We start from the raw sequence: 27142 nt of genomic DNA, 5'->3' as shown, positions 1-27142 counted from the left end.
TGAAAGCTACCTTCTGTATAAACATTTGTTGTATCTGACTATGCAATGCAAGCTAGGTGCTAGACCAGCTGGTTAAAAATATGCTAAGTCAAGCTGTTCATCGCTCAAACAACTGAATTTGATATGAAAAGACGAAAAAAGAAAGGACAAAGATTAAAACATCCTAGAAGTGAAGCAATGGAAGAGAAGGATACTGAGAATAAAATAATGCTTGAATGTTGCCAAATATTAGAGAAGCCAATATTAGATCAGGGAAGAAAGTAAAATAGCCAACATATATACTTTGATACTGTCTTCTTTTTTTCATTTCCTCTTCATCTTTTTCTTTTTTTCAAATGAAGGTGAATCCTCACTAGATAATTCAAGTGAGTAGTTGAGCTTGCTTAATAGTTTTGAATTCATATTTTCAAACTTCTATGTATTAACTCTTTAAAGTAGCTTTTGTTTGCAAATATAGCCTATTTCATATGTAGATATTGAAGTTATTAATATTGGATCATACTATTGCTTACTGTAACAGTTTAATATCTCAGAGTAAGTGTTCTAACATGTGTGCAGAGTAGCACTTAAATAATAATATTCTTGAATTGTATACTTTTTGGAAATAAAACTCAGAGTCTGATTTGTAAGAGTGTTTAAAAGACTGTTCTTATAAAATGGTAGTTACATATTAACAGGCTGTAGCCTATTTCTCTATACAGGCAAGCTTTCCTGCTGTGAACTTTATTTGTAGTTTTCAATTATCTCTTTTTAAACTAAACTTTTCCTTTCCTATTCTGATTCTTAAATCTCCTAACATTTTTTTTTTCCTTCCTGGTGAGAATTTCATTTTTCTTTTTGTCACCCAGAGGCATGCTTTTCTAACTGGCTAATTAAATAAGCAAGTGGTAATCAATAGAGTTGTTAGTATAGACAGCATATTTGGAAATATTAGTAACTAAAATAATTTTGAAAAATGTCATAGAATATAAAATTTCTTAATAATTTCCCCTGTGGTTATACTTGGTAATACATACAAAAATCTCAGTAAATCATTACTATTTGTTTACATTGAATTTATGTGTGTGAGTTTGTCTCCAGTCACCCATATAGAGTATATCTTGCAGACTCAATATGGAATATTTATATTCTCCAAAGGGGATGTATATGCTATAACTACATTATCACATGTAGTCAGCTATTTTTGCCTTTTTAAATATTTGCATTTTTCACTGAATAAGTAGGTTATTTCCATCGAGTGTTAAATTTGATTCTATTTACTCACCTGCTATAGATGAGTTATTCACTAAAACATAGTCAGAAATCTGAAAAGAGACTTCTAAATTTCTTTATGAAATAGAGAATTTTGTTCTAGAGGATATAAACAGTTTGTTTGGGGTTCATGTATTTTGGAAGTTTTATGTGATCTTTTTTTTTCTAGATGCATTGGTAGAGTCTTGTCCATCATCTGTTATTCTTTGCAACCTGTAGACTATTTGGAACTTTAAAGAATATTCAAAACTTAAATTTCAGAATCAAAATTAGGATTTAGGTTTGTTATATCTGTATTATTGGCCCTAGAAATGAACATGATCAATACTGTCAGACTAATAAACAGTTGTAAAATAATTCAAAAGTAATAACAATTTCATTGTCTGTTAAAATGTTCAAGGTAGAGCAAATTAAACAATGATTCTAAACAGTAAAGAAGTTGGAAAAATTTATTTTTATTTTCATGCATCCTTGTCATAACTGATTATGACTAATGAAAAGCACAATTCTCAGGTGGGAGATGAAGACACAAAGTATGTTCTAAGGAATTGTTTGTAAGCAAAGTCTTTTAAGTCATGCTATTTAGAGGAAACATAACTGGCAACATGGTCTAAAAGTAATAGCATCATTAGAATGAATGCATGAACTCTCCTAAAAATTTTTAAAAGAAGACAGTGAAATTATATATTTACCTGAAAATAAATAACAAAAAAAATGTGATTTAGGATTTTTCCTTTAGGAATACCATCTACTTTTTTCATATTCATAGATTGAAAATATTTAAAATTTGCCTTAAATATCAACATTAATTTGTTTCTGATGAATGGAAAAAAAAAAACAATTTTGATACTCTTAGTAATACTGTATTCTATTTCTTTCCTTTATATTTATATTTATTCTATTTGATAATGTAATAGTTTTATGCCTAAGCAACTTGTTACACTTTCTAAATGCTTTATGTTAGAGACTTAAGTAAAAGGCAAGATGATTCCTTAAGAAGACAATTTGATAATAAATAGAAAGAAAAAAATTGGGTTTCAATCTAGTGAGATGAAGCAAATTAAGTTTATAGTATCACCTATTTGACTGCTTCTCTCAAAACGGGAGCAGACAATAGACTGCTTATTTTCTACATGTTGAAGGTAACACTACAAGAGTAAAACCTTCTGTAATGAAAATTTAACTTATTTACCTTATTTATCCATCAAATTTATTTGTGGTTATATTGACTAAAGAAATAATTTTTTCACATTAAGAAACTTTTCAGTGTTTTTCTGAAGAAAGAAATACACATCAGGTACTGTGAAAAATTAATCTATTGAATGACCATGAAAAATTGCTATTAGCAGTCTATAAGAATATCTCTGACATTAGCAGTGCTTGAATTACCTAAAGTTTGGCTATAGTAATATATTTTTTTTTTATCTAGACAGATTTATTCAACTTAATTAGAACAAATTTTAAACCATTGTGCTCATGGTATAAGTACATTCAAGTTAGCAGGTAATCTCTAGGTGTGAATCAAAGGAAAGGTACCTGTTCACATTTGTCACCTAATGGCAACTGTAAACCTCTAACTTTGACAGTATGTTTTCAGGACGTTTTGATATCTGCCTTTGTTAATTTTATTATTTTTTACTTACTAATACTTTGTAAAGGAAAACTATAACTGATTACAGATTTTAATTACCATCCCAATAAGTTGCAAGCTAAGTGAGCTAAAATATTAGTTTGGAATGTAATTTGCGTGAAGCAATGGACAAACTACACTTCTGTCACATTCATGCTGGAATACTGTCCCCAAAGACTTAGCAGGAGACCTGACTGATACCAAGAACAATTAAGGAGTCAATGTCAGGTGGCATTATATACTTCTCAGTGTTTAGCAGGTTGATCAATATAAAAATGTGTGAATATTATTATTACTTCACATGTTGGTGTGTTCTGTTTCTCAAATATAATAATCATACAAGAAAGTATTTATCTGTTTTTGGGGAGCCTTTAACTAAAATCTGTATGTGTGTGCATCATACCTGAGAGGCAAATATAAAACCTGTTCTAATACTTTAGCACATTACTCCTCCATAGAGTTGGAAGCTATTTCAAATGAATTGCATTCATAATGCATTTAGAAAATAATATTACATTTATGGATAAAATCTGATTTTTATTGTTTATTCTTTCTACTGTCAATTTTCAAGCCACCTAATGAGTATATGTATAATGCAGATGTGTATTATGTAGATTGAATACCACCCTTTCTAGAGATTAGTTAAATAAGTATAACTGATGGATTTTCCTTTTCTTCCATAATTTGTTATTCATTTATAATTTCAATGAGGTTAACTGAGAGTATGAGAAATAAACTAATTTAGATATTTATCTTGTACTAATTCACATACAGTTTAATATGTCAGGTCACTGACTCCGATGATGACAATAAGATAAAAAGATGTTCAAAGATTTCAACACAATATGAAATATCTTTCTCTTAATAGAAATATTTTGATGAGCAAGAAATAGAGTAAAACAGCAAATTCTTCCTTGCTTCGTTCGGTCTTTCCTTTTCATTGATTGACATCATCGTCATTTATATTAGATGTAAATTTTGAATGTTATATACGTGAACATATAGTGGGGTTACTAACATGTAGTGTTATATAGATGATCAAATAGTGTTGCTAGAGAAGAAAAAAAATTAAAGACTGACACTGTTTTGCTTAAGCGAACAGTGTTTCTTCGGACATCCTTTAGGAGAATATTCCTTCACTTAAATCAGGAACTGATAATGGTTCAGTAGACATTTTTTATTCCTTTCTGAATGCAGTTTGACTGTGTTTTCTCCTGCAGTTTGGAAGCTGCACTCCCTTCCCTTTAAAATGATCTATTCTTTCTCTTCACTTACTTGTTGAGAGTTCATACATCTCCTCTGGAGATACTGTGGCTGTGGCGTATGGTTCTGCTTGTCCAATAGGGGGGTGTTGCATTTCTACACATTCAGTATCCTTTTCCGTTGGAGCCTGAGTAAAACCTCAGCAGTGCTCCCTGCCTTTGCCAGCCTGAGGAGTCAGAGACTCAAAGTTGTTCCCAGCTCTTGCGCCTTCATTGTAGAGCTGCGTTCTGCTCAGTGGGCTGCCGAGAAGGACCAGACCGACACAAGATTTAGAAGAATTCTGGTGAGAACTGTTTATAGGGATATGGTATTTTAAAAGAATGTAGTAAACAAACAGAATTGTGGCATAAACAAAGATAATTAGCATAAACAATGTCGTTTTAGGACAGGTGGTTTAAAAAAACAAACAAAACAAAAAACCCAAATATGAACCCAACTTGAATGCTGCCAGTTTGGAACCACTGAACCTTAATCTGTACTTCATGAGAATTACCCAGGTTTGTTGATAAACTTGTTAACATGCTTTTTCTGTTTCTTTTGTATCATTTTCCGGTCATTATGCCCTTTTGTCACCCAGCTTGAAAGCAATTACTCTATTACAAGGTAGTTTAAGGACTTTTTCCCCAGAAAACATGACAAAAGGAAAATTAAAGACAAAAGCTTGTAGATGTTCATAGACATTTGAAATCTGTGTCTAACCGTCAATCAATTCAGACCTAAACTTGGGCTCATTGTATTTCAAATCTTTCTTTTATCTGAGTAACATTTCAGGCACTTGGCTTTTTAGTGTTACTACATTTACTTTTGTCTTGCCTTAGAACTCAGAGATTTTTTTTTTTTGGTATGGCTATATCATCACTTGTGTTACATGTTTATTTCTAAGTGTTGTTTATTTCATCTTCCTATTTTTCTCTATAACTTAGTGGAGGTGTTATAACAGTATATAAATGTAGTTGGTGATCATGCAACGTGAGGATGCTAGTTATTGTGAACCACGTTATCTAAATCTATGATGCCGTCATGATGAATTTTTATGTGGAGACATTTAGGTTCATTACTAAATGATGTTTGTTCTTCATGCTTTATGCTGAACTATTTTGACTTAAATGAAATGTGGAGTGTGGTGAATAGAAATCTTTTATTTTTCTTGCATTAAGGATGAAAATTCTTTATGGAAGTTAATAAGATTGTTTTTCTCTTCATTTTATCATGGAGAATGGGCACCAGGAATTCAAGGTAGTTATCGCTGGTATTCTGTAGCCCTTCTCATTGCTGAAACGAAAGCATTTGTGAATGAGTTTTAGTTTCTTGGAGTTATAAAGATGTGTGTAAACTAGTAAACCATGTCTCATTCATGTGCTATGGAGATTTCTCGTACTTCAGGGACAAAAATAATTTGGCTACTAACGAATTAGGGCTACCTGCCAGTGCCAACACATACTGTAGGTAAGAAGAAAACTATAAAGAAAAGCTGCTGGCAGCAAATCCGTTGAAACTTTCATATGTAACAGTGTTTCTATTTCTGCTTTTAACATCTTTGAAAGAATGTGTTTTTTTTTTTTTAGAAAATGTTAAAAAACAAGATATGATCTTTCTTAAAAATATATTAGTAGTTTCTTTTTTAATATTTCTTATTGGGGAGATGCATAGGGTTTCATTATAGTCTGCGCATATGTGACTGCTCTACCTATCCCAATCATTTCTGTCACGTTGAAACCTAAGAATCAGATGCATTGGGAATAGTTATAATTGGAAGAAATGAAATTCACTATATAAGGCCAAAAAAAAAGGTACCCTCAAACCTTATAAATTTTTTATATTGGCAGTTTAAGAGTTAGATCAGTTGGGACTCTAAGCAGCAGTTTCATAAAGGATATGTCCTATCCTTTAGGGCTTCAGGAACATTACTGAGAAAAGAAAGGAAAGGGTTAACCTGCTTTGCTTGTTGATAATTTTTTTAATCTAGAAGTAAAAGAAGACATCGCCCAAATAGTGTTTTCTTGGTACATTTTTAGTCAAAATTCATTGTACAATACAGTAAATCATGTACTTTAGTACTGATTTTGGGTTTGTTTTCTGTTTTCTGTTGATTGGGATGAAGATGCTAAAGTGGTAAATTGTTTGAGAACTGGTTGGGAACTTTCATATGATCTGTTGACTTCATTTTAAACAATTTCATGTTTATCTAATAAAAGGGCATTCTAATGAAAAAGAAATACAAACACTGAAAATGAGAAATACGCATTCACACGAGAGAACACAAATGAAAAAAGTAATGCTTTATTTATGCTATTAATTTTTCATTCACAATTAATATAGGTTGCTTGAAAAAACTCTAAAATATGTTTATTCTAATTCTTGAGTTAAGATATTACTTGTTTGCCCACAAGTCTTCCTTTGGTTTATTTACCTGAGCTAGAGTTTGTTGGGCAATAATTTACAAAGTCCAAAGACTTTTTTTCCTCTTTTCCTGAGGTCCCTTTGTTCCCCCCACCCTCGTTTTTTTATTTGCTATTGAGTTTCATAATATGTTTGACAAGAGTTTGCAGGAAGATGTCCCATCAAACTACTGTTAATATTTCTTTTCTTCTTTATCTGTATGACGAGAGATAAATGTTGAAGATTCTTTAAGATAATGTATAGTGTTCATATTCTTTAGGAGAGAAAGAAAGAACTGCACTCACTGGTGATCAAACTGTTTAATTTCTGGTTCATTCACTGATTCAAACTTGAATGCGTGATAACGGAATATACAATATCAGATTCAGATGGTCATCTCTCCCATAGTATAATCAGGATATGAAGATAAGTTTTATGTAATATTCTAAGTACCATTAATCAAACAGAACACCTAGGAATGGAAAAACACAGATAACAATAATGAATGCTGTTTCTGAGACGAGAACTTCTATTTCCTTCCAGTCCTACACATAGCTAGAATTTGGGAAATAAAGGAAAGATACTGTTTTTACAGCGCTAAGGATTATGGGGTATAAATATTATAGTTTAATTGTTTCTTAAAAATGTAGCATTACTGGAAAAATAAAATGGATCTAATTTGACCTATAAACAGTTTAGGAAAATGTAATGCTTTAAAAGCATTCTTCTAGAGAAAGAAAAGCATATGCAGAAGTCCTGAGAGCAATTTAAAGAGTCAAAGTGAAGGAGTAGACCATGTAGATTTTTATAAGTAAATTAAAGAACAATTGGGAGTCAGTTAACAGTTATGAGAATAATTTATTTTGTGTAATGTAATAGTTAATACACACATGCATATAACAAAAGTTTGGAATTCAGGAGAAACTTTTTCACTTATAGAGTAATTGAAAATTGAATAAATTGATTTTGATTAATCCTACCAAATACTGATGAAGCCACTGTTTGGGAGAGAAAATCTTGAAAGAAGAACTATTTTGTAGAAATACAAAGAAGATCCACTCCCACTTTCTCATTTACAATAGAGAATCCTATGACATGAGCTATAGGGACATACAATAGCATTCCAACTTTAAAAATCTTAAGGTGGTATTGTGGTGCATATTGAAAGGAAGATTTGAATTTAAAAAGTTGGGTTAATCAAGGTATGCTTGAGTAAAATTTGAGATTTCAGGTTGCGCAGAAAAAGTTGAGTGTTGAAGTCCTAGGGCATGCATATCAAATTAACAGTGTTTTTTTGTGTGTGGATTTTGAGTGTTTACTCCTAAAGCATAGAACAATTTGCTCCTTTTTGGTAAAAATATACATTTACCTATCATCACTAATTTTTTGGGGAAGCATAACGTAATAGAAAGTGTTATTAGCTGGGTGTAAGATCTCTAGTCCTAGTTTTTCCTTACAGATTGAGAAGGTGTTTTGGGTCATTGTGTATGCATCTGTAAAATGTAGAGATGGGCTGGATAATTTTTTAAATCTCTCAACTTTAAAATTTCATCACTTCGAGCTACATTTGAAAGATCTCTAACTCTTTACTCTAGTGGTCAGAATTCTTGAATTTATTCAGCTCTTTGGAGACAGTATCCCACATAACCAGCCTTGACATGTGGAATCACTTCTCAATTTACCTGTCAATGGAGGGGTGGTGTGCAGAATCAAGTAACTATGGTCTCTTTTAGGAGTTTGAAATCTAAGTATCATGTATAATTCTTATTTAGGATTAAGTGCTTAAGTTTGCAATGAACTATTTTGAAGCTACATCTTTCAAAAGATAAGATTCATATTTTATGTATTTGAAACTCTCAGGTGCATCAGGTCACCATCCTCACCTATTACAAATATTGTGAAAAATAGATTCTATATGGATTACTGAACAAGACACTGTGAGGGAATATGAAAAGCGTGAAAATGACATTTTGGGTCAAAGTGCTGCAAGTGTATTTGTAAGGATAAGATAAAAGAAAAAATAGACAGTAGAGCATTAGGACAACACGGGCTGTATAAACAGTATATGTCTTTATATAAATAAATAAAACATTGGGCGAGAAAGTGGCAAGATCAACTGAGATTTTAAGTGGTTCTCAAAATAAATTAGACAATTATTAGCATTAGCATCTGGCCAGCCAACCAAATATGCATTAGTTGGTAGTTGGCAATTTCAAGGTAAGAACTGTTAAGCCCTATGAAGCAAGCAGTAAAGGAACAACAAATGAAATGTGTTTTGAAAAAAGCTATATTATCTGAGAGGAGAAGCTTCACATATTTTTAATATCTTAAATTCGGCAGAGTGCATTCTTTTTCTTTTAAGCACAGTGTTTCTAAAGAAGTACAGTTATACCACCAGCAATATAATCTTTGACTATGTATCCAGACCTTCTGTATTCTCTGTACTTTGAAAATATGAATATGGTATCATGAAGGCTTTGTACAAATGAGTTTCAGGTTTTAAATATTAGTTCGTATATTTGGAATAACATAAGAATTAGATATATGTTAAAATTAATTATTTGCTTAATAATTATGTTACAGACATTTTAAATTGTATTCCCTGCCACTTTAAATTTAGGAATAAAGAATGTGTGCGACTCTTTTATTCTCCTAGTACATAAAGATTATAAAAAATAAACAAACAAACAAAAAGAAAAGAGCCTTATTGAACCAGAACTACATTTAGAACTAGGACCAAAGGGAAATGTGCAAATATCCTACTGTTAAACAAGAAAGAAAATCTGGAAATCATTCAGTTGGACAACTTACTGCTAATATATTTTATCATGCAGCATTTAGTGATACACAAAGTTGGCATATGTTCCTACAGTTCCTAAATCAAGAATTAAAACTTTGTGATGTATAAGTTACTCAAATTCTTTGGGTTTCAGCCATGCGTCTATAAAATGGGCTTTAGAATGAGTATAACATTATTTTTCCTTCAGTGCTAATGAGTCATCTTAAACGCAGAAAATTTAGAAAAATATTTGGATCTTTCTGAATGCAAGCCACTGAATTCAAACTTTGAAAATTAGGTTGAATTTTTGGCAAATATAAAATGATCAGCACATCAATAAAAATTATATACTTTTGTTTGATAACATAATAATCTGATAGTTGAAATGATTTTAGCATATAAAATAATACCTATAAGAAGTCTATTGACTTACTTTTTTAATTCTGTAGTTAATACAACTATAATGTTTTAAATGCACTTATGATTGTTGATCCCAAGTAACTTGCACCTAAATAGCACCAATATAGCTATAGTTCCCTCTGACTGCTGACTGCTAATAACGGAATATTCTAAAAACACACTTCTTCCCATTTTATATGTAGGAAATCTGATACACTAAATGTTGTTTTTGGAAGTATCAGTAGTAGTATATCAAATATTAAAATAATGAATTTGCTGATTTAACATGTCCCTGTGCTTTAATCTATGCAATTTAAAATTCATTTATTTGTGTATAATCATAAAACTTAATCATTTTTTAGGACAAATTATTGGACGACAAAAAAGAGTGATTTTCTGTTAGGGTAGAAACTGTCACATGCTATTGCTTTTTAAAGTATTATTTGTACAAATATTTTGAAAATTAGAAAATATTCAATAACTTAAAGAAGCTCACCTATACAAACATAGTATATCATAGGATTTCATAGTAAAAGTAGCATGAGAGGTTTTTATATTAGCTAGCTACCTATTCCTTAGACTGTAGGTAAGCTTGGGCAAATTTATAGATTTCTTTTTATGGGCAGCTGGATAACAAGCAAACAAAAACGTCTGAGAAAAAGGATGCTTATTTTTGATGTAAAATTGTTTTCCACTGAAATAATCTGTTGAAAGCCAGAAGCCATCCAAAGTGCTGATACCAATTTAAGAAGATGATCTTTTGCCTTAATTATACATCTGGGAAATATTAGCTGAACATTTTGTGGAGAACAGTGAATACCTTAGTTGCCAGTTGTCTAAAATTCTGCTAATGATCGACATAGTGCCAGTGTTTTGATGGCTAAAACCTAGGATGAATATGAATACAAAGAACACAGTTGGGGGAGAAAAGCGCACATTTTATACAAAACAGATTTCAACCATCTGCTTGGCACTTAAGTTTGCAACTATAGGCGATATGTGAAAGAGACCACTGTCCACGTTATGAATGCTATCACTTTTATTGGTACCTTAGAAAAACCATAGGGTTTGAAAGCATGTAGAACCAACGATTTTCTTCAGCTAAAATAATGCAGGCAAGGGCCTCATCCAAAATTTGTTCTCTCTATAATCTCTTCTACGCCAGTCTTCTTTTCCTAGCAAAATGGGTTGCGCTAATCAAGTAGGTCTTAGTGCTGTACCTCAGGATATTAAAATATACCAGACAGCACTATGCAAGTGGCCCTAAGGACATGAACCCCAGATGGTTATGAGATAAAATATTGTTTGCTTTAGGAATAGGTTATATTCCTGAGTCTGTTGCCCGAGTACTATGGTGCATGTCAAATCAGCATGGAAGTTAATGGTCCAGAAGCACTTCTGAAATTAATGCTTTCCCATTTGTTCGGAATTTATAGTATAAAATCAGACCAGTGCTGTTTCATCACTAGTTCAGTAAAGGAAAATCATGCCCTAGATAGTAAATTAGAGGCAAAATCTAAGTATTTCACCGATTTCATTTGTCTTAAAGATATGGGAGAAATCTTCAATAAAAGGATATTGGCAAATAGCATATACTAGAAGCTTTTACATTTAGAGAGTAATTGGTAACAGCTATTATAGGCTGTTTACTTAGCACAACATAAGCAAAAAATAAATTTTTGACTAAGTAATTTCACCTATTTTATTTTCCTTAGCTGAAGTCTATTTTCTATTTTTAAATATTAGGAAAAATGAGCTATTAGAATGCGTTAGCTTATTGATTTGTCTAGACTGTATAATTTACCATAGATATATTGAGAACCTTTTAGCTCTTGAGGAAGAAGTATGTGCTTTAGTGAAAAGTATAAAGAAATGCTCTCAGCATCCCTTCATGTCTGTGCTTTCCAGTATTGTAGCCACTAGCCACGTGCCCCTATTGGAGTACTTGAAATGTAGCAAGTCTGAATTGAGATTTGCTGTAAATATAGAATACACACTGGATTTTTGAAGACTTAGTTTGAAAGAAAGGATGTAAAATATCTAATTTTTTAAAATATTTATTATATTTTGAAATCATAATATTCAGATACACTGGCTTAAATAAAATGTTATTAAAGTTATTTTCACCTGCTTCTTTTTACTTTTTTTTTTTTAATGTGGCAACTAGAACATTTGAAATTACACGTACGGCTTGTACTTGTGGCTCACGTTCTATTTCTATTCATGGTGCTGTTTTGTCCCTTTCTGTGGAGGGAGGACAACGAAAACTTCTATCTGTATCTAGAGTCTAGTAGTTCACAGCTCAGTAGGGTAGCAATGAGTCAGAAAGACTTAAGTTTTTATTAACGGTCTTCCTTCTTTGCTTTCTTCCACAAGAAGGTGAAATCGTCTCACATTTTAACCGAGTAGGCACACTGACCTGCACAGATGTGTATATCATTTACTGAATGAATACTGCTTCTTCAAACTTCGATGGACTTACAATGGAAAGGAAGATCTTTGATTAAGGGTTGTATAGATTTTAGAGAATATAGGTTTGAAAGGGACAGTTATATTTACGTTTTGTAATGCCACCATGTATATCTGAAATGTCTCCACAGGGTTCAAAGAAGTTTGTGGTTCGGTAGGAATACCTTCCCCTTTTGTGTCCCAGCTGAAACTCCATACAGTTTTTACAATTGACTCACAAGTTGTGATACAAGCTCTTTCTTTCTCTATTCTATGGAGATATACTTACGGAGATAGATATAAAGATAGCACTGACGTTCAGTATACGCTTATTATGTGCCAACCTTAGCCTCACAGAAACCTTATTTGTTATCCTCATTTCTCAAATGAGGAAAATGAAACAGAGAGAGTTGCCTGATTTTTCACAGGAAATAAGCGGCAGAGCTAGGATACCAACCCAAACAGACCAGCTCCAAAGACCTCACTGTGAATCATTAAATTGTAGTATCGATCCACATAATAAAGCGCTTCCAGAACTTTCTAGTCTATTTATTTTAGTGGCAGAAATGTATTTATTCATTCAACAAATGTATTTCGAAAACCTATTGTGCCAGGCATTATTTTAGTTACTGAAGAAATATTATTAAAATGCAGACACTGTAAATAAATAACATACAATGGTTGTGATGTAAAGTTCTCATTTCTCCTCTCTGAATTCATTCATTCATTCATGGCACAGGTGATGTGCTAGGTGGGAATCCAGATGTGTGGACAGTGATGTAAAGGTTTCCTGGTAAAGGCTGTTTGGAGCTGTGTTTGAGAGAAACCAATGTCCAAATGCACAAGAAGTGTAACAATGTAAAACTTCTCAAATCTCTCTCTCTTAAGTTCTTTACAGTGGGCTACCTATGGATATAATGTCTTTATAGATAGGCAGTGTCTTTTCACAGAAAGTTTATCCAATTAGTTTTTGTTGTCTCAATGGGTAGGAAGCCTCTTTAGAGTATAGTAACTTTTAAGAATGACAGTGTCACTCTCTTATATGGTGTTATTAATATAGAAAACTTTGTGATGAATTGGTACATAATGATACAATTGATATATGAATCCTTTGATCTAATTTGTAGCCATGACATATTGATTTTAATGAGTAGCAGGCAGGAGTGTTGGTAATTTTGAGTAGAAAAGTCAATCGCGTGTGAAAAAAATAATGTGACTAAAAAAGACTGCCGGTTCCTGGGAACAATAAGGCATTTGGGAATGAAGATGAACCTCTTGGTTTTACTCTGTGGATTTAAAAAATTTTTCTGTTAAATTAATATATTGTAATATAGGTTTGAATTGTTCAATGAGTCACTGTTTTAAGTTTTGATCTTTCAAATGTTTTCCCCTATGTAGATATGGCTGGTCTCTGATGCTTTCTCTGATTTCTAGATACCTTACTAAGAAGAGGCCATGTAACTGTAGTTACCGGTGGGGTTTACAGTCAACACGCTTAAACTTATTTTACAACTCTACTGCTTATTAGCTGTATGAATTTTGTGAATTACGTAAACTCTCCATGACTTAACTTCTTCGTTTGTGAAATAGGGATTATAATAATTCCCATCATTTAGGTCATTTTGCTGCTTAAATGAGAAAGAGTGTGAAACTTATCATGCTCAGGAAATGTATATTATTACGTCCTTGAACAGATTTTAATCATGTAGAAAGAATCGCAAGAATATTTCACATAAATGGCAAATGATATTGGGCTGCATATGGATACATAAATATCAAGTAATTAGTACATAATGTTAAAGCCCATGTTTTTTACAGGATTTATTAGAACTTCAAGTACTTCCTAAAAGGATTAAAATATTTAAAATTAAATATTCATGTCGTAGAATCACTTTTATTTTACATATTACACGGATAATACATACATTTATGTTACATTAAATATAATACATATTTAATAAAATTATATATTATACATATTATACATACCATATATATTATGTGTCGATAGATAGATAGACAGATAGATAGATAGATAGATAGATAGATAGATAGATAGATAGATAGATAGAAAACATAAGGGAAGATATATTTTCTAAAACAATGGCGAAGAATAACTCCATATTACCTGACAAACACAACAAGGTTAATAGTTATCATTTCCAATTGAAAACAAACTTATCATTTTATCAATAATCACAATGTTGGGGGGAAGCAATGATGTCTGAGGCAGTAATTTATTATACGACTCTTTAAATTGTCTTTAATAGAAATATTACAGACGATTAATAAGGCATTTTTCACATTGCCATTTTTAGTCGAGACCAGATAAGAGAAAGAATATTAAGTGATAACTAACTTACTGAGGGAAGGCATTTCTATAAGTATAGAATATAAGTAAACTGATGTTTGCCAGGTATGCAGATTTCCTGGTGAAGGGATACTTCTGGCAGAGATCTAAGAAAAGGCTAGTATGTCCCTTAAACTATTTCCTTTATATCCAGGCTGTTGCTAAGAGATGAGGAACAATCAGTTCTTGACTGAGTTGTATTCTTGCCTCTGTTTAGGGCACTCCTACCTCTATCCTTACATTGACTAGATTTAGGAGTACATAGAGACAAAGCAAGAATTTTCCTCAGAAAACACTTTTGGATCTGCTTGAGTACCTGAAGAGCACCTCATTGAGACCCTAGAGTTTGGTATAATACAACATAGCGGGGGATATCTTCATTTGAAGGATGTTAAGGCTGTCTATTATTATTTATTTGTGTTGATAAATGTGTTGTTTCTGCAGATTTTGAGCAACACAGCATCTCATTGGTCCTCTGGATTGATTTAAGTTTAAAAAGTCATACCAAGTTAATTTAAAGAAGTTAAAGTAGCATTTAATTTTATATCCTTTCATATGATTTAGTATTACATGTACATTTAGAGTGATGTGGATAGAGAAACATTTCCATCTTGATTTATTCATTTAAAAATATTTAGTGAATACTTTGTTTGGCAATATGAAAGTACACATCAATGTGAATAAAGGAATAAGAGGAAGTGACAGTGCAGGAAAAGTACAGGATAAAAAAATATTTACAGTTTACCATTTTATTTATATGGGAATATTATTTACAAGTCTCTCTATTTTCCATTTGTTAACTGAAGTACTGGGGTGCCAAAAATATGTATACACATGGATGCTTTGGTAAATGTTGCTCAAGCAGTAGTTCACCGTAGTTAGAAGTGTCTGGACGCTGATGGTAACCACTTTGAGCACCTCTTGTAATTGCAGAAGTCACATGTGACTTGTACCCACCTTTTGTTATTGGTATATATTGAGTATTACAATTTTAATGTTTTTTTTCCTTTCTTAAAATGTGTATACACTTTTTTGGCACCCTCTGTATAGCCAAAACTGATGGTTTTGATTTAGGTATAATTATTTTAGAACTGTTCTTTATGACATTGAGGCACTTTATAAATCAAGATGGCAGATCTAACTTATAAGCCCAGAAGATTTTTGACATTATATTTGTTACGAATGAAAACATTCTGGTCATCTAAAATATGTCACAATTATTTGGATATAGAATTTTTCTTAATGTTTTACTCTCTTTATTAAAAGAATTCCAAATCTACAGAAAACTTGAATTATTAGTATGATGAACATCCATATATTTTTCAGGTAGTTTTTCTAATTATTAACTTTTGACCCTTTGTTTTCTTTTACTCTTTTTCTTTCTCTATTTCTTTTTCTTTTCTGATTTATTTGAGGTAAGTTGCAGGGTAGCATTAAAAACTGGGACATTCTCCTACATAACCATAACATTAGCACATCCAATAAATTAACATTAATACAGTAATATAGTTTGATATAGTTCATAGCCACATTTTCTAATTTTCCCTATACAGCCTTTTATAGCTTTTTCTTTGTTTTGTTTTTGTTTTGTTTTTCCGTCTTTAAGTTCTGGAGTAAGTCAAGTATCAGTTATTGCATTTACTTGTCACATCTTTCTAGGTCTCTTTTAATTGTGAACAGTACCCTGCCATGTTTTGTCTTGACATCAACATCAGCATTTTTGAAAAGTTCAGGCCATTTGTCTCATATAGTATCTCACTATCGGGATTTGCCTGATTGTTTTTTCACAATTAGATTCAGGTTACATATAAACTTTTGGGACAGGTATTAAACCATCGTCCTCTTTAAAACCACTTAAGATTATAAGTATGTCTGTCAGAAGTAGGTATATACCAAGTTGAAATTTTGGTGTACCAAGTTCATGGAGACATTTTCTTTTTCCTTGGGTTAGATTTTAAGAGATCTAGTCTGGGATCAGAAAGCTATCTGAGCCACAGCGATTTCTCTTGCTGAGAGCTGTTTGGCAGTATTTGAGGACACAGGGTTTCCCTAATCCAAGAAACCATCACAATTTGTCTACTTTGAAGATGGCCATAAATGCCAAAAAATTTGCAGGTAATAACCTAAAAAAAATGCTGTTTATAAATTCTATGTAACAGTGTTACACTATAAGTGTGTGCATGTTGTTAGACTGGAATTCTTAGAACTACAGTGTTTGTTTTTTTATGAAAAAAAATGTTAGAAGTCAAAACAAATTCAGTTATTTTCCTTTTTTTTTTATTCACCATTCCCATATTTTGAAAATCAAAAATATTTTTAAAGTTTCTAAAATATTTTGTAGATATTGAAAAAATTAGATGCAAGAACAGGCTATTCTTGTCTGTTTTAACAGTACCATTGTACTGTTTGATAAATATATGTTAAGCTTATGGAATAGAGATCTTTTTTGTCACCAGCATTTTCCAGTTCTATAAATGCTTAATGGCATGAAGCAGTTATTCAACCAGAGACTTGAACAGTTTGAAAATTTCTCCTACTTAGGGGTAATGTACAGCATAGGCTCTAGGATCAGATGCTTGTGTTCAGATCCTGGTTGTATAGTTCCCTACTGTATGATATAGGGCTAGTTACTTAACCTCTCTAACTTTCATTTTCCTTTCTGTAAAAAAAAATAAAATTTGAGGCTATTAAGTAATTGAATATAAATAAAATACTTACAATTGGACCTCTGATAGTAAGCACTGAACGCATATGAGCTATTATTATTGATGGTGACTTGTCAATATTTATAGTTACTAATAGAAATTTCTGAATGGCACTTGAGACAACAGATTTTTAAAGCACTAGAAAAATATTTGTATATTCCTTTTTGAAATATTTATTGAATACTTTGTATATACTAGACAGTGGTAGTTTTTGGAGGTTTAATAATGAACAGGAGACATATGGCTCTTGTCCTCATCAAGCCTCTAGTCTGAAAAGGGAGACAAACATTAAGCAAGCAATTGTAATAAATAAAGGTAAACATTGTGAGTGGAGAAGTTTAAGTGCAAGGTGTTATGGGAGAACACTAGGAGAGCTAATCCTGGTCTCTGTGTTAGAGCTTTTTGGAGGAGGGCTGAGAATTGAAGATGAAGAATAATAGAATTTTCCAGACCTAGAGTTGTATGGGTCATGAATGTGGGCTCTAGAGTAAGATTGCCTGCTTTACAAACCTGGTTCAACCATATGGGTTCCCTTGGGTAAGTTTTCTCACCCTGCAGTGCCTGCTTCAGTTTCTTCATTTGTGAGATGGAGATAAAAATACCAGTATGACCTACCTCATAGGGTAGTTCTGAGGATTAAAAGAAATGATTCATGGACAACTCAGAACTGTCACTTTGCATTGTTAAGTACCCAATAAACGTTAGCTGTATTATCTGAGGATTCAGCTTACACAAAGCCCTGATAACACCAGTATGATAAACTGAAGGACTAAAGTGCTTTAATGTATTTCTTAGATGTAACTGTGCCATGATCTTTTGTTACAAATTTCTTTCAGTTTTCCTTCTTCCCCTATAAATGATTATAGCTTTCTTTTATAGGTTTACATGAGTCTGATCTTCAAATCATGTCAAAATATCAAGGTGAACGAACGTATTTTTATTTTTCCTTGGTATGTTAATAAAAATGGCATTTTGTGATAGCAAAAAATAACCTAGTCAAATTGCTGTAGTCAGGTAAATTTTAAAAGGATTTGAATGAATTAAAAATGAAGCATTCTACCAGTGTTCTTGGAAAGTTTATGGAACAACGTCTGCTTTACCAATGTGAACAACTTGGCCATTTTCTTGGCATGTTGCCTTTCTCCCCACATGACTCAGTAACATAGTTACATTTATTGGTTGTTTACTTACTTTTAATGCCCTTCATTCCACTAAGGTTTGTGAGGGGTGAGAAAGGGAGCTTTAGAATGCATGGCTTGAATTGAAAAGAGACCTTGTGTGGTCAGAATGAGGATGAGTAGAGAAATTGTAGGGAACTTTTAGTTTTGAACAGCCTGTTGATTGTCCCTTTTTATTGAATGGAAACACTAAAGAATGATTTAATCTGATGAAACTGTTGTTATTATCCCGCTCTTTGATGGAATCTGATAAACCTCAATGCTTTTTTTGTAATTGCAGAATTTCTAAATATAACATTTTCTGTTGATACAATACAAGCTGTCATGTTAGGGCTCAAAAATTGTTTAAAAAATGGTTTCTAAAGATATGAGATATCCCCAGGTGAAAACATGTATGTTCATAAAAATTAAAAATTGTTATACAAGTACAGATTATATTATCCATGCATATACTATATAACTATGTTCTCTGTTATGATCTTATGACCAGTTGTAGTTCATGTTTGGAAAAGTTGTTTTTCGGGTTTTTGTTTGTTTGTTTTCTTTCATAATGGTCTTTATTTCATGTTTTGTATATTGGATAGATACTGTTAAACGCTCAGATAAAGGCTAGCCCCATGATATGTGAACATTGACTCATATTTGAAGTCCCCTTAATTTAATTGGCTATTCAGTATTATTCAGCTCACAATACAGAATTTAAGCATATTTTTCATTAAGAAAAAAAGAGTAAGAAATAAAGGAGCAACTACCTTTTTAACAGTTTCTCAACTGGTGGTTTTTCTTTTTTTTTCTTTTTCAACTTATGTCGTGGTCTAACATATGACTGCCTGTTTCCATAATGTAACATAGTTTTATAAGATTTTTACAGGTTTTATATTACTTTGTTGATTTTACAAATTTTAATGTAAGAATATTCTATATTTGGGGGAAAATGGGCTATTGTTAACTAAGGAGTTGTTCTCTGTAGGCTAATACCAAATTCTCTGCTGATTGTTCCACTTTGAATTTCTGTATCAGTTTTAAATACTACTACATTTTTAATGTCGAGCTTTTGTTTTTGTTTTTCAGAAGGCAGATTAGAAAATTTTACCAGAAAAGCCGTTTAATTTATTACAATCTCAATTTGGATATTATTTTTATAATTATATTTATTTGCATAAATTAGTAACACAGCTAATCAATTATGAATAGACAATTTTAACCTAGTAGTGGATAATAGAAATCAAGACACCTCTATGATAATTTTTTTTCGGGTTCCTGATTTTTAAGGGTTGAAATTTCTACTTATTAGCTATAAGAACTAGAATGATTCAAGATTACTGCCAGAAGGACAAGTAAAATTTTTTAAAATTAAAAGTCAGGCAACTGGAAATGCTATCTGTCCTACTGTGCCCAAGAGCATCCAACATTAATTTTACTTATAAATGACTATTTTGCATACGGAACAACTTTTTTAAAAATCAAGAGAAAGGGTTTATATTGTTTTAATAAATTTGTATTTTTCTATACTTTATCTATTTTTACTTTGAGAAGACTAAAATACATGAAATTATTTTTAAAGGTTTAGAAATTTAGATGTCTGATAAGGATATTAAAGGTGAAAAGCTTTATGCAACTTTCCAACATCAGTTTGTTGGGCTTTAATATTAAGGAGTTCTATTTCAGTTAAAGTGTGACTTGCCGATTCCCATAAAATTCCTTGGCCACATGCAAGTACTGAGCTCTCTTAAGTCCAGAAAGGAAATCCACATTTCTGTCTCCAAAGGGCCTTCTGCTAATAGATATTGAATCTTTGAGATCTCACTTTCCTTGTCTGCTTGGACTCAGAGCAGGTCTTGTGTTTTCCCTTGTATCTGGCCCTATTCAGACATTTCAGTTTTTACTCTGTGTTTTGCGGTTCTGATCTAGCTTCACCTTCAAGTTTTGTCACCTGTTTCTCCTGGGAGTCAAGCTACAACTCAGTGTCCTTCCTCATTTGCTCAACGTATTTTCACTGGGGAGCTCCATGACTGTTATATGCCCTGGTTCCGTCCTCTCCCTCTGCTCTTTGCTCCTATTACTTTCGTGTGTATTTCGCAGCCCTGGAATGGACTCTGAATCTTTTGGGTTCTGGAAAATGTAACACTCTTTTGGAGAGAAATGAATTTCAAGGTGAGCTTCTCTGTGATTTTGTAAGGATCTCTACGTTTTGTACTACAAATATAATATCACACACTAAAAGATGTAAATAGAGATTGGTTCTAGTCATGACCTTTAAAGTATAAGAGGCTTATAGCAGACTACCAGTAGTTCTTGAACACCTAGCAAAATCAAACAGAACTATTTTGCATATTTGTTAAAGATGGATTTTGACATCATAGCTTTTTTCTTTGGAACAAAATATAGTTATAACTTGTCATTAAACAGTGATGGACAGTGATTTGTAGGTACTATTATAACTTGTGAAGAAAACAGGAAAATTAAAATAACTATTTGAGTGATCATCATCATTTTAACGAGGTGGAGTATTTTCCACTAATTGCAGAAAGTATACTGTCTCAGATCTTGCGTCTTGTAACCCTACTTCTATGTATGTATGTGTGTATGTATGTATGCCTATAAAATGAGAATGAAAGACAGTGAGAGTAGAAGAGTGAGAAAAGAGAGAGGGAGGAGGAAGAGGGTGTGCCAATTTGAAGACAAACAGAGAAAGTGAAGAATGAGAGGGAGTGCCTTTAGTAAAATACTATGAATTCTGCACAGAAGTGATATGATTCCAGTGGAAAGGGCAATCCCACTTTCTCTAACATATAGAAGTTACCATAGAATTAGGATCCTCCCCCAAACAGGTTATGCAGCTTATTTCAGGTGAATTTGCATAGTTGCTATGATGACTAGAGTCAGTGAGAAGGGACTTTGCTAATTTATAAGAATTTTTGATAAAGTTGACACATGTAATCTAGGCTACCATCCTTTTGGAAAAACAAAGAAAGGAATGTCCATTTTAATAACCAGGTTATCAAATTCATTGTGATTGTTTTTATTTTTACTTTATTTGAATTATCTAGATCCTTTTTATTTTCTTTTCTGTACTGAAGATATTAGAAAGGAATCAGGGGGTCCTTTTTTGGCATGCAACATAAAGTTCTTTAGCCTATTATCTAATTAGATCTATTTAAGTCCTCTTTGAAATAAGGCTTCTTGGCATCTCATTTCTGAGGTTGGTGAATCTTCCAATTCAAGTTTTTGAGAATTGTGCTTATGATAAGCAAAACTCATAGGCAACCTTACCCATATGTACTCTTTGACACTATTAAAAAAATTACTCCAATCTATTATCAAAATGATGCTTCTTTTGACAGGAGAAAAGTAGTAATGCTTTAAATCAAAGTAACAAAGTGCTATAGAAAAAAAAAACATAGAATATTGAATAGACTATACATAAATCACATATTCAGTTGTCTTCAGTGGAACGTTGGTCAAAAGTAGATTAAACCTGTGGATCGAGAAGTTTTTTTAACTTTATATTTATTTTTCCCATGTAGATGATTCCTTGCCTGAAAAACATAGTTTATTTTTTTTCTCTCCTCCTAGTATATGTATTCCAGTCTCTGACAAGTCCTACAAAGCAAAACAAAACAAAACAAAACAAACAAAAAACTGGTTTAATGTAACATTCTCTTAATTTGTTTGATGAAACATTTTTTTTACAACACCCATTTACTTCTTGAAAGATGTACATTGAATACAGTACTGAAAATGCCTATGTAAATAGAATGTGAGGGTGAGTAATAAGACTCCCGATTCAACCAAATACAATAATATAAAAATTTCATAGGAAATAAATATGAGTTAGTTATTAATTAAAATACCAAGTCATCCTGGTGTTGTGGAAACATCACATTCATTATGGATATAGAAAATTCTGGCATCTTATTTATGCTTACTGAGTCAGTATCCTCATCAGTACGTTGCAGGGCTAATATGTAGCAGCTATGGCTCTATTGGTTGTTGATAGCCAGAACACATTCTGATTGGTTGCAGCCATGCTATACCCCCAATAAGATATTTGAATTATCATCTTTAACCACAGGTTGTCGTGAGGATTAAATGAAATAAAATATTATATATAATATTGTCAGGACAACATACATATGTATAACATTTGCCAGTTTGTTTCCAAGATGCATTTTTTTATAGGAAAATTGGAGTAAAAAAATAAGTTTTATATCAATTCTTATTAAATGTTATTGGATTTGAAACAGATTTATTTTGGTAAAATCATTTATGGCTTTGAATGTTCACCTTGAAACAATGTAGTGTGGTTGTAAATCTCTCAAAATTTAAAGATATCACGGTAACTACTTTCCTATGTACAGATTACTATTCATCATTTACATTTACTATTCATCTTCATATTTAACTGCACCTTGAGATGGAGTTTTCAAAGGAAAATTCTCCTTCAGGCACCTATCGCTAAATTACCAATTATATGAAATTGCATGTGAAGCTTTTCTTGTTATATAAGAGAAGAGTATTAAAGAAGATGATGTCAGTGATCAACTATGAACCACTTTGACTATTAAGGAGATGTTAAAAATCACACTGATGGACCACTTGCTTTCCACTGATTCTGAACCCATTTAGTAAATTAATTCAAATATAGCACACATAGAATTATCAAAACATTGTATGCACATTTGATGTGTAAGAGACATTCCATTGAATTTTACCTTTCATGGAGAGCCAAAGTGGTATGCTGATGTATGGGGTTATAATTGTGGTTTGTGGCTATATTATGAAAACAGTATATAGCTATGATGATTGCAAAAATTCAAATTCATGGTAACATTTGTGATAATTTATTGGCATGATACATGGAAAATATCCCATGGCTTGGATTTTCTATTAGCCTGTTTTATGAGACAAGAATAAAAGGAATTTAAATTTGAAATATACGGGTTTAACTATTTGAGCTTAACCAAGCTTTTGTTAGGTTGAAAACGTTGACTATGTTGAACTATGAATTTTTAGATGTCCTGAAGTCAGTGGTGATAATTTAAATATGTAAAATAAAATGTCTCTGCTATATTCATTCTGTGAATTCCTTGATACATTTTTTTCCCAAAATTTATTTCCCTTATATTTAACATTTGAACAAATGTTCATTTATCCTCCAAGGATTATGATGAATGGAAGGTTAAGATATTAATAGTCTGCAATTTATAGACCTCGCAAATGTATTATTTTTTCATTGCATCTGATTTAAATGTGTATCATTTTTACTCTGAGGAACATCTGTTAGAAAGAGAAAAAAATATATTACCTCAATATTTTTGGTGTTTTCACTAAAATTTCACTTTAATTTGTCAAATTATATAAAATTTATAAATTTAGTTTCAAATATTGTGTTCTTAATGTCACCTTCTGTAATTTTTTATATTGAAAAAGATTGGGAAAGTTTACCACAATAGTTACACAGGCTAAGGAAGAAGTGACTCTATAGTATTTCTAATATAAAGGAAGCAATTGATGTCACTTCATCTCTGATGTTAAATTCATATCAGATTTTTGATATTTCTGTTACCTTCACAAATCTTTAAGATAACTTTTTAGAAAGAGAAACAAGCATTCCTAAATATTTAGTCTTAATATAGTTCATTGAACATATACTAACACAAAAACCTGCTTTATATAACAACTACGATAGATACAGATTATCATGGGAGCTCAAAGAAGGGAAAAATAAATTTGCACAATGAAGATGCAAGAAGGTTACATAACGGTGCTGACTTTTGATCTGGGTCCTGGAGGTTGTACAGGCTCTTGGAGCACCTGGCATAGGGTTGAAAGATTGCGCACTGGCCAGAACCTATCATAATGATCAGCTTTGGGCATGTCAAGAATCTTGTGTGACTAACATGCAGGTTATAAAGACTTAAGCTGGGGACAGGCGTTGGAGGGTCCCAAACTCCAGGATGGGCTTTTATGCTGTAAGCAATGGAAAAAGATTTTTGAGCTTGGGTAAGTGATTACATGATGGACTTTATGGTAATGTAGCTTCTGGTCATAATACTTCTTAATTTAGTAACTTCTGATAACTCTGCAGCGTCTTCACGCTTCAATGTTAGGTTTGGTATTCAAGGGATGTTCATGAAATAATCAGACATTACTCTGACTTTCTGGCTATTTATTCTACCATTTATCTAGTTATTTATCTGTCAGTTCCCGTCTGTACCCTAGTCTCTAGCCACTCATAGAAAGTAACATTCTATACTTTCAATTCTGTGCTTTTTTTGGGGCAGGGGAGAGGGGTGTATAACCTCAATTTTTAAGCATCCCTTTGGGTGTTATCTGCTTTCTGGAGCCTCCTTTCACTAACTGGGCAAGTCATGCACTCCATGACTTTCAAAGGATCTTTCTTTCTACTTCTATTTGTAGTGTTTCTCAGTTGTGTCTCCTCATTAGGTTGTGGTATCACTAGACTGTGAGTGCATTGAATATGATTTACTCATCTGTATTTGCTCACACCAAACACAGTATCAACACTCAAAAAATACTTCTTGAATTGGATTGAATTTTTAAACTATAAATTTGATGGCAGTTTTAACATAGGGTAATATCTGACACATGTAACATATGAATATTTTGGAAACTATCATTTATCTATCTCATTTTCTCTGTAATAATATCATCTAAAGACTTCATTTAAACTTCAGCTATACATATGAAGCTAAACGTAGTAAATCATAGAGAGAAATATTTGTAAGGCACAAGTGACCCATGAAAGCAGGCGGATTTCCTCTTCTCTTTGTACTCACACAAATAAAGATACTTTTCTTGACAGAGAACCCAAGGTTTATTTTGTGGGTTGTTGATTCTAAATTTAAAGGGGAAAATATAAGCGCTGTGTGTGGGTAGAATTTCGAAACTGGTATCTTTTGAAGAATCATAGTAATATACTTGTATTCTAAATGATATGTTGATAATCAATGGCAATATGGCATTAGACATTTTGTTCTTTACTATTATTTTCTTTCTTTCCTTTTTAAATTAATTAATTAATTATTATTATTATTTTTTTTATCAAGGCTGAACAGCAGGAAACTGTTGGCAACCACCACATTGGGTGGGATTCAGGAGGAGGTATACTAGAAAGGAGTGAAAACAAAGATTGCTTTGGTCTTTTTTTAAGGAGGAACACACTAGCTAGTTTATAGTATTATTCCTTTTTGAGAAAAACGGGAGCTGAAGGGGAAATTGTCCAGTGTGTCAACTCTCCATTTTTTCAGTCCTGCAGACTGCAATCATTGCTGTATTCTTTGCTCCTAATTAAATAATTGTTATATGCTGGAAGTTAGTGATTGCCTTTTTGGATAGAATGAAGGAGTTTTACTTTGGAAAAAATAAGTTAGTAATGGAGTGGCAGGGAAGAAAAGACAGAACAGCTTTTCTGTTTTCCGGTTTGGATTCTGTTAGTGGCTTTGCTGCCTTGCCTGCAGTGATGGGTATTGCCAGAACTGGGGAAAAACAAAGCTAAAATGGCAACATCTCTTAGGAAAATCTGTAAGATTGTAAGAAGGCTGGGTGGTTGTGGGGAGTGTGAGTTGGAGAGCAGATGCCTTTGGTCTGAGTTTCAGTCCTCACAGTCTGTTTGCTTTCTTGCTTTGAAATATTTTTTGTTTCTACCTCCTTGGTTTACAGGGAGCTGGGGAGGCTCGTTTTTGTTGTTGTTTTGAAATGTAAGTTTGCCAACAAGTGAAATAGAAAATAACTGCTGTGACAGACATGTCCCCTAAGACCTTTGCTTCTAAGGGAAACACCTCTACTACATGTTTAAAAACAGACACCCCCACCTTGGAATACCAGATTCTTTTTGTCTGCAGCACAATGTGAAAATGTAAAATTGTCCCTTTGGATTTTTAAAAAATTTTAAAGGTCATATCAACTTTGAGGTCTTAAAGCAATGATTTTGCTGCTGCCATGATTTTCTTTCTTTCTTTTTTTTTCTCTTTTTTTTTTTTTTTTCCATTTTTTAATTCATAGGGCAGACATTGTTCTAGTGAACAGCTGCTTTAAATTCTACTTATGACGGAAATTTGAGGTTTTTAAATGCTCTTACTTAATCATGATCAGACCTCCTCTGATTGATGCACTACTCCTGTTGATTATTTTTGTACTTCTTTACTAGGCTTCCTCAGCGGCTCAGGTTATTAGCCGTTATCAGCATTGCTTATAGACCTTAGCTTAATGAACAAGATTTCTGTTTTTCGTTTTGTTTTGAATCATGTTATTGTACGTATCTTTTATAAACTGCTTATTTTGAGGCCCTCAAAGTCAGTATGGCATTTTAGGTCTAGGTAAGGTGTTTTTTTTTTTTTTAGATTTTTTTCCCTAATGTACTTTGTGTACTTTGTGTTCTTCCACTTATAGACACTTTTTGGAGGTATGTCTCATAAGCGCTGGTCCACGGATCAGGCTTGTTTTTGGTTTGCTCTTCACAGGAAGATTCATGGAAACAATATCAAGAAGTTTCTGCTTCCAATTTGTATACAATCTGTGTGAAAGTTATGATTCCTATACTCAACTGAGACCTAAATCAGAATGGAAAATTAGATGGCAGAAGCAGAAATGTCATTGATCTATGCTGGGAATTTTGTCTTAGAGAGCCAGTCTATTACTAATCTTAGGGAATTACCTGTCGAGGGCTTACTAGAGTAGGTGAGGCACTCTTAAAGTTCATCTCTTACTTGAAATATGTCAAGGGTCATCTCCAAG

The 27142-nt window shown here is 32.4% G+C and overlaps 1 protein-coding gene across 21 annotated transcripts in view; it reads left to right on the top strand.

The window, feature by feature from the left end:
* SOX5 (SRY-box transcription factor 5) overlaps positions 1–27142 on the top strand; it is a 946176-nt gene that overhangs the window by 556991 nt on the left and 362043 nt on the right. For 2 of the 21 annotated variants that reach the window (XM_088798436.1, XM_088798413.1), the window contains exon 1: positions 4301–4427. The exons of 18 other annotated variants lie outside the window; for them this stretch is intronic. The gene's annotated coding sequence lies outside the window, so the exon portion shown is untranslated. Of the gene's footprint in view, positions 1–4288; positions 4428–27142 lie in introns of those variants that run through there. One more of the 21 variants, XM_088798420.1, reaches the window with a different exon arrangement.

The sequence above is a fragment of the Rhinolophus sinicus genome, chromosome 1, assembly GCF_057876585.1.
Source record: "Rhinolophus sinicus isolate RSI-liver-muscle chromosome 1, RSI-T2T, whole genome shotgun sequence".
Classification (NCBI taxonomy): Eukaryota; Metazoa; Chordata; class Mammalia; order Chiroptera; family Rhinolophidae; genus Rhinolophus; species Rhinolophus sinicus.
Note: the sequence above shows the minus strand (reverse complement) of the source record. Positions and strands in the feature narration are given on the sequence as shown.